The sequence below is a fragment of the Coregonus clupeaformis genome, unplaced genomic scaffold (assembly GCF_020615455.1).
Source record: "Coregonus clupeaformis isolate EN_2021a unplaced genomic scaffold, ASM2061545v1 scaf3647, whole genome shotgun sequence".
NCBI lineage: Eukaryota > Metazoa > Chordata > Actinopteri > Salmoniformes > Salmonidae > Coregonus > Coregonus clupeaformis.
This window is the reverse complement of record NW_025537101.1, coordinates 20,768-30,000: the sequence shown is the minus strand read 5'-3', so window position 1 is coordinate 30,000 and position 9,233 is coordinate 20,768. Positions and strand designations below refer to the sequence as shown.

Sequence of the window (9,233 nt, the reverse complement as noted above, 5' to 3'; positions counted from 1 at the left end):
TAGGGCTGAACGATAATTGCATTCGCGATAATATCGCGATTTGACTGAACGCGATTTTCTAATCGCAACGCGTCGCGATTTGAGGTGGTCACGTGACGCGACTTTTCATGCTGTCCAGCGCAATGGCCTCTTGCTCGACGGAACAGTCAGAAACTGACACAGCTGATACTTTAATATCGAAGAGGAACAGCACGTCGGTGGTGTGGAACTATTTTGGTTTTAAAAAGAAGATGCTGAGCAGCATCAGGTGTTGTGCAGAGCATGCCGTGCTCCGATTGCTACTTCACGGGGTAACACTACAAACCTGTTTCAGCACTTAAAAAAATACCACAAATCAATGCATGACAGTTGTATGACCAAAATGCCGAGCATCAGTGCGCGAGACAAGCCAAATACCTCAAGACAGGGATCACTGACAGAAATGTTCGAAAGTGTCACTCCGTATGAACGTAATTCAAAACGGCACGGAGAAATCACTCGGACAATAACCGAGTTCATAGCCAAAGATATGATGCCTCTCAGCACGGTGACCAAGCCTGGGTTCATGGCATTAATACATACGCTTGATAAACGTTACAGTATACCCTCCCGCACATACTTCAGTCAGACTGCCATACCGGAGCTGTACAAAAGTGCAAAGAGAAAGTCGCCGCGGAACTTAAAACGGTGGAGTTTTTTTGCTAGCACTACTGATATGTGGTCAAGCCGCACAGCTGAGCCGTACCAGAGTCTTACAGTCCATTTTATTGATGAAGATTTCAACCTCCGAGCTCGCTGCCTACAAACTACCTACTTCCCAGACGATCACACAGGGGAAAATATTGCAGCCGGCCTGAGAGAAGGGCTTGTCAGCTGGGATCTCCACGAGGAGAATCACGTCTGCATCACGACGGACAACGCGTCGAATATGGTGCTTGCTGCGCGGCTTAATGAATGGACGAGGCTCCAATGTTTTGGCCACAGATTACATCTTGCCATTGGTAAGTTATCGTGTGTGTGTGTGTGTGTGTGTGTGTGTGTGTGTGTGTGTGTGTGTGTGTGTGTGTGTGTGTGTGTGTGTGTGTGTGTGTGTGTGTGTGTGTGTAGCGCGAAAGTAGAGAGAGAGATGCGTCGATTAGTAAAGCTGAATATACAAATATATATAAATGATATTATATAAATCGGATGGGATTAAATAAATTCATACTTCCACTCCTTTTCTAATATGTAAATTCATTTTACTTGCTTATATCATATGTCTGTCTGTGGTGGAATGCCCACCTGCATTTTTTTTCTTTTCTTGTTTTTGTTTTTTACATGTTTTTTTAGTGTTTATGAGAGAGAGAGAGAGAGAGAGAGAAAGAGAGAGAGAATTGACATGCAAATAAAGACCCTTTGAATTGAGAGAGAGAGAGAGGATGTGTTGTGGATGTGTGTATTTCAGAATTACAGCTAATTTGAGTGTGTAATAGTGAGAGCCTTGTATCAAAACTCAAATTGTGTGTAATACACTACTTTTTATTTCTTTTAGAAAATGCACTCAAAGATGACAGAGTGTCAAGGGCAACAGCACTGTGCAGGAAGCTGGTGGGGCACTTTTCCCACAGTTGGAAGAAGAAAGCAGCCCTGACGGAGGCACAGAGAGAGCTCAAACTCCTGAGCACAACCTCATAACGGAGTGCCCAACAAGATGGGGTTCTAAAGAAATGATGATTGCCAGAGTGCTTGAACAGGCCAAAGCCATTTCTCAGGTATTGTCTGGAGATCGATATGCACGCTCCCTTATCCCAACCTGGCAGGATATTGACGTGTTGGAGTCGATTCACAAGGCACTGCATCCTCTACTGGAGTTTACTGATGCTCTTTCTGGAGAGGAGTATGTAAGCATCTCCTACCTCAAGCCAGTTCTCCACCTTTTTGCCACATCAGTCCTGGCTGAAGATGCTGAGGACACTGACCTGACTAAATCAATAAAACCAAAGTCCTAGCATACCTCAATAACAAATATGGAGACCCAAACATCCAGGAGCTTTTGGATGTTGCCTGTTTCCTGGACCCTAGGTTCAAAATACAGTACATCAGTACAGACAACATCCCTGCTATCAAGACTCGTCTGAAGACAGAGATAGTAGACTTGGCACAACGTACATATCATTGGGTAAATAATTATGTATTTCACAAAAACAAAAATTTTCTGTAAAATCTAACTGGAAAACTAATGGCTGTTGTTTTCATCTAATAGGAGAAGAGGTCTCGTACTGAAACTGTTCAGATGCCTCAAAGTGCACAGTCCTTGGGGGAAAAGACGAAGAGGTCTCTTGGCAGTTTTTTCAAGACCAGTTCAGCCTCTCCTTCTTTGCCTGTAAATCTTGAAGATGTCGCAGAGGCAGAGATAAACAATTACCTGATGACTCCTACCATTGATGGAGAAGATGATCCATTGGCTTGGTGGAGGGTGCACAAGATCAGCTACCCACAGTTGTGCACCATGGCACGCAAGTATCTTTGTGTACCTGCTACAAGCGCTCCCTCAGAGCGTCTTTTTTAGCACAGGAGGGAATATTGTGACTTGCACTCGCTCATCCTTGAAGCCAGAAAAAGTCAATATTCTGGTTTTCTTAGCAAAAAACCTGTGAGCCACTGAGAACAGAACTGTTGGATAAGTATGGCTGGCAGTGCCATACTCGTAGTGAACTTTAGTCTGTGTGGTGTGTTATTGTTGTGTACTTGAGATAAGTGAGGCTCATCTATTTTATATTATAATATTCAAATCGTTTATAAAAAATAGTTTGTCTAAATTAAAAGTGCATTTCTCATTTTTTATTTATAACTTTATTTACTTTGATTTTACAAAATATTTTCAAAGCAAATTCCTTGTTTCAGTTGTGTGAAATGTTACTGACTTGGGAGCAGTAAGATACATACAATTTAAAATTATTTTTTTCTTAAGACTGTACCTTTTGCACACAGTGTTTACAAAGTTCATGCCTTTGTTTAAATTATTTAAATGCACAGTGGCAAAGCCACAGATGTTTCTGTAATGAGCAGTTCAATAAAAATGTCATTTATTTCAAGTCATACATGTTTGAATTTAATTCTAACAAATAGACCCAGCCTATGGGAAAGAACATTTCACACTAAATGTATATACTATTGTGTTGGTCATATTTAAATCATTCATTATGTTTTGTAGGGGAAAAAGGATAAATAAATTAAATCGCATATTAAATCGCAATCGCAATATTGGGGGCAAAAATCGCAATTAGATTATTTTCCAAAATCGTTCAGCCTTATCCACAACTATGTTTAAACCCTATCAGGTGACCATTTGTGAGGTCTGGGAAAAATGTAAGACATTTAGATTTTGGGGTGTAGTTACCCTTAAATGCAAGCGTGCACCAGGAAGAGACCTTTGTTTGGTTAAGCGGTGTTGCTGTAGAACAAATGGCCACTGGAGTGATGCAAATGATCACGGTATAATTCTGCCAGGCAGGCATAGGCTACTTTGTAGTTAACATTTACTTGCGAAGGTTTTGGGGAAAGCCATTCCTTCCCCTACCAGAAGAAGGTTATCATTAGCATCATCGCTAACGGCTACACAAAGTGTAGACATACGCGCGCACCGCACACATGCACACAGACAGGGGCATTCCTGTGCCGTGCCAGGAAGTTCATGGAAATACGAATCACTGATGCATTTTGTTCATGTCTTATGATTGACTTGGGCAAATGAATCGCGTTTTCTAACAAGTTGAATAGATTTAGTTGATTTCTTACTAAGTTCAATAAATGTTTGAATATTGTTGAATTTCGGTTTAATGTCTGGATTCCGTGATTCGGTCCGCAACGCCTATTTTATAGGGCCCTAGTCAATGAACTTGTCATAAATCAACATAGGATATGCCCTCTCCCCCCCACCAACAAGACTCAAATATATATATATATATATATTGGAAATGTAAGCAAGGGTTGAGCTTCTTCAGTTTGTGTCACAAAGTGGATACGTTTCTGTGTCCCTTTCAGAGTGAGTGACACATTGACTTTATATAGTGTACCAAGAGTTGTTCCCTCGCTTACGGCCATACCATCCTGAATACGCCCGATCTCGTCCGATCTCAGAAGCTAAGCATGGTCGGGCCTGGTTAGTACTTGGATGGGAGACCGCCTGGGAATACCAGGTGCTGTAAGCTTTTTGTCCCAGTAGAGCGTGCTCTTGTGTCATGGAGCAACTGCCTATTATTTATCACCCTAATAATATCATGGATTGTTATTGGACTAAATGCAGTTTGTGTGTGCTGCCCTGCCCTGATCAAATCAAATAATGGACAGTGCGTTTCCCTCAAAATATAGGCAGTACATGCAGCCTTTGTTTTTAGTCTAGGAGACAGTCAATGTCTGTAGTCCATTAGGGCACTATAAAATCCCTTCAATGTTTTGCCTGATTCCGTTAATTCCCAAGTTCCCTTTTCTCCGTTTAGATTTCCCCGTTGACCGTTTGTCCCTGTTTTGGCAGGTTTTCGCTCTCAAAAGTACACCTTTTTAATAGCAAAACAGCACAATTGGATGTTCTATGTCCACAACAATGTTTAAACCCTATCAGGTGACCATTTGTGAGGTCTGGGAAAAATGTAAGACATTTAGATTTTGGGGGTGTAGTTACCCTTAAATGCAAGCGTGCACTAGGAAGAGACCTTTGTTTGGTTAAGCGGTGTTGCTGTAGAACAAATGGCCACTGGAGTGATGCAAATGATCACGGTATAATTCTGCCAGGCAGGCATAGGCTACTTTGTAGTTAACATTTACTTGCGAAGGTTTTGGGGAAAGCCATTCCTTCCCTACCAGAAGAAGGTTATCATTAGCATCATCGCTAACGGCTACACAAAGTGTAGACATACGCGCGCACCGCACACATGCACACAGACAGGGGCATTCCTGTGCCGTGCCAGGAAGTTCATGGAAATACGAATCACTGATGCATTTTGTTCATGTCTTATGATTGACTTGGGCAAATGAATGCGTTTTCTAACAAGTTGAATAGATTTAGTTGATTTCTTACTAAGTTCAATAAATGTTTGAATATTGTTGAATTTCGGTTTAATGTCTGGATTCCGTGATTCGGTCCGCAACGCCTATTTTATAGGGCCCTAGTCAATGAACTTGTCATAAATCAACATAGGATATGCCCTCTTCCCCCCAACAAGACTCAAATATATATATATATATATATATATATATATATATATATATTGGAAATGTAAGCAAGGGTTGAGCTTCTTCAGTTTGTGTCACAAAGTGGATACGTTTCTGTGTCCCTTTCAGAGTGAGTGACACATTGACTTTATATAGTGTACCAAGAGTTGTTCCCTCGCTACGGCCATACCAGCCTGAATATGCCCGATCTCGTCCGATCTCGGAAGCTAAGCAGGGTCGGGCCTGGTTAGTACTTGGATGGGAGACCGCCTGGGAATACCAGGTGCTGTAAGCTTTTGTCCCAGTAGAGCCCGATGTGAGAGAGCCATCGGGAGAGGTTGTGTTTTTCTCTAGCAGGAGGTAAGCTTCTCATATGGTGTTGAGTAAAGCTTAAACCATGTATTAGATCGTAGGTAGGTAGTTAGTTGTAGTTAGGTATTGTAGTTATTGTAGGTTAGTATTGTTGTTATTGTAGGTTTCCGTAGGTAATTATTGTAGGTTAGTATCGAAGCACGAGGCTAGCTAGCTAGCGGGTAGCTACTGGTAACGTTTAGCAACGGTGGAGAGCTGTTTCCAATGTTAATGTGCTGCTAGCCAACGTTTAATTTTTGCTGCGTTATGCGTTATGAAAGGAACTAGACACGGACATGAATTATCTGTTTAGTGTGTTAACACACTCTTGGCAGTTTGTTGTAACCAAGTATTGGTGCTAAACTGTGTGTTAATGGATGCTATCATGCTAGTTAGCTATGGCGTCATAGCTAGGCATCGTGGGTTGTTGTGGGTAGTTACTGTAGGTTGGCAGTGTCTTCGGCCGTGCCGGCTGTAGCACGAAGCGAGCTAACTAGCCGTTTTTCGAACAGAGTCAGAGTCAACACAGTAGCCATTGTGTGCCGGGTGTAGCACGAAGCTAGCTAGCTAGCCGTTCTCCAAACAAAGTCAACACAGTGGCCATTGCTAGCTACCCAACACGACCAGCTAACTGTACTGTAGTAGCTAAATACAATATACTTGTCCTAGCTAGCCAACGTTTAATCATTGCTGCGTCATGAAAGGAACTTGACACAGACACGAATGATCTGTTTAGTGTGTTAACTCACTATTGGTGGTTTGTTGTGACCAAGTGTTGGTGCTAAACTGTGTGTTACTGGATGCTAGCATGCTAGTTAGCTAGTTAACACACTATTGGTGGTTTGTTGTGACCAAGTGTTGGTGCTAAACTGTGTGTTATTGTTATTGGATGCTATCATGCTAGTTAGCTATGGTGTCATAGTTAGCTAGCTGAATAAAGTGGGTTGAGTCTATTCCTTTAAACATTGAACCGCTGTGGTTCACAACAATTCTGATTTCTAAAGGTGGAAGTTGGGAGAGTTTTTGTTCGGGTGGTTCAGTGAAACAATTTTAGTTTCTGAGGTAGAAGTTTTTTGGTGAGGGAGGCCCTGCTCTCTCCTCTCCCAGATGCTTAGCTCATTTCATTCCGATCTCCTCTGCATTTTTGTAGCCATTTGCTACAGCCTGTCAACTATGCCTCTGCCTATCCCTGTTCTCTCCTCTCTGCACAGGCTACACAAACGCACCACACCGCGTGGCTGCTGCCTCTCTAACCTGGTGGTCCCTGCACGCACCCCACACCTGGAGTTCCAGGTCTCAGGCAGCCTCTGGAACTGCCGTTCTGCTGCCAACAAAGCTGACTTCATCCCAGCCTATGCCAACCTCCAGTCCCTCGACTTCCTGGCGCTGACGGAAACATGGATTACCACTGAAAACACTGCTACTCCTACTGCTCTCTCCTCGTCTGACCATGTGTTCTCGCATACCCCGAGAGCATCTGGTCAGAGGGGTGGTGGTACAGGAATCCTCATCTCTCCCAAGTGGACATTCTCAATTGTTCCCCTAACCCATCTGTCTATCTCCTCATTTGAATTCCATGCTGTCACAGTCACTAGCCCATTTAAGCTTAATATCCTTGTCATCTATCGCCCTCCAGGTTCCCTTGGAGAGTTCATCAATGAGCTTGACGCCTTGATAAGTTCCTTTCCTGAGGATGGCTCACCCCTCACAGTTTTGGGGGATTTCAACCTCCCTATGTCCACATTTGACTCATTTCTCTCTGCCTCCTTCTTTCCACTCCTCTCCTCTTTTGACCTCACCCTCTCACCGTCCCCCCTACTCACAAGGCAGGCAATACGCTTGACCTCATCTTCACTAGATGCTGCTCCTCTACTAATCTCACTGCAACTCCCCTCCATGTCTCCGACCACTACTTTGTTTCCTTTTCTCTCTCGCTCTCCTCCCACACTACTCACTCTGCCCCTACACAGATGGTAATGCGCCGCCGCAACCTTCGCTCTCTCTCTCCCACTACTCTCTCCTCTTCCATCCTATCATCTCTTCCCTCTGCTCAATCCTTCTCCCTCCAATCTCCTGATTCTGCCTCCTCAACCCTCCTCTCCTCCCTTTCTGCATCCTTTGACTCTCTGTGTCCCCTATCCTCCCGGCCGGCTCGGTCCTCCCCTCCAGCTCCGTGGCTTGATGACTCATTGCGAGCTCACAGAACAGAGCTCCGGGCAGCGGAGCGGAAATGGAAGAAAACTAAACTCCCTGCCGACCTGGCATCTTTTCACTCCCTCCTCTCTACATTTTCTTCATCTGTTTCTGCTGCTAATGCCACCTTCTACCACTCTAAATTCCAAGCATCTGCCTCTAACCCTAGGAAGCTCTTTGCCACATTTTCCTCCCTCCTGAATCCTCCCCCTTCCTCCTCTCTCTGTGGATGACTTCGTCAACCACTTTGAAAAGAAGGTTGACGACATCCGATCCTCGTTTGTTAAGTCTAATGACACTGCTGGTCCTGCTCACACTGCCCTACCCTATGCTTTGACTTCTTTCTCCCTCTCTCTCCAGATAAAATCCTGCGACTTGTGACTGCAGGCCGCCCAACAACCTGCCCGCTTGACCCCATCCCCTCCTCTCTTCTCCAGACCATCTCCGGTGACCTTCTCCCCCTACCTCACCTCGCTGATCAACTCATCCTTGACCGCTGGCCATGTCCCTTCCGTCTTCAAGAGAGCGAGAGTTGCTCCCCTTCTCAAAAAACCAACACTCGACCCCCACTGATGTCAACAACTACAGACCAGTATCCCTTCTTTCTTTTCTTTCCAAAACTATTGAGCGTGCCGTCTTTAGCCAACTCTCTTGCTATCTCTCTCAGAATGACCTTCTTGATCCAAACCAATCAGGTTTCAGGACTGGTCATTCAACTGAGACTGCTCTTCTCTGTGTCACGGAGGCTCTCCGCACTGCTAAAGCTAACTCTCTCTCCTCTGCTCTTGTCCTTCTAGACCTGTCTGCTGCCTTTGATACTGTGAACCATCAGATCCTCCTCTCCACCCTCTCCGAGCTGGGCATCTCCGGCGCGGCTCACTCCTGGATTGCGTCCTACCTGACCGGTCGCTCCTACCAAGTGGCGTGGCGAGAAGCTGTCTCCGCACCACGTGCTCTCACCACTGGTGTCCCCAGGGCTCAGTTCTAGGCCCTCTCCTTTTCTCCCTATACACCAAGTCACTTGGCTCTGTCATATCCTCACACGGCCTCTCCTATCATTGCTACGCTGACGATACACAACTAATCTTCTCTTTTCCCCCCTTCTGATAACCAGGTGGCGAATCGCATCTCTGCATGTCTGGCAGACATATCAGTATGGATGACGGATCACCACCTCAAGCTGAACCCTGGCAAGACGGAGCTGCTCTTCCTCCCGGGGAAGGACTGCCCGTTCCATGATCTCGCCATCACGGTTGACAACTCCGTTGTGTCCTCCTCCCAGAGTGCGAAGAGCCTTGGCGTGACCCTGGACAACACCCCTGTCGTTCTCCGCTAACATCAAGGCGGTGACCCGCTCCTGCAGGTTCATGCTCTACAACATTCGGAGAGTACGACCCTGCCTCACACAGGAAGCGGCACAGGTCCTAATCCAGGCACTTGTCATCTCCCGTCTGGATTACTGCAACTCGCTGTTGGCTGGCCTCCCTGCATGTGCCATTAAACCCCTACAACTCATCCAG

The 9,233-nt window shown here is 45.1% G+C and overlaps 2 non-coding genes across 2 annotated transcripts; both read left to right on the top strand.

The window, feature by feature from the left end:
• Positions 1 to 4,050: 4,050 nt before the first annotated feature.
• LOC123490309 lies at positions 4,051 to 4,169 on the top strand. Its single transcript, XR_006660887.1, has one exon. It is a non-coding gene; the product is annotated as a 5S ribosomal RNA (ribosomal RNA).
• Positions 4,170 to 5,346: 1,177 nt separating this feature from the next.
• Positions 5,347 to 5,464, top strand: LOC123490303. The gene has a single exon (XR_006660885.1). It is a non-coding gene; the product is annotated as a 5S ribosomal RNA (ribosomal RNA).
• The last annotated feature ends 3,769 nt before the right edge of the window (positions 5,465 to 9,233 follow it).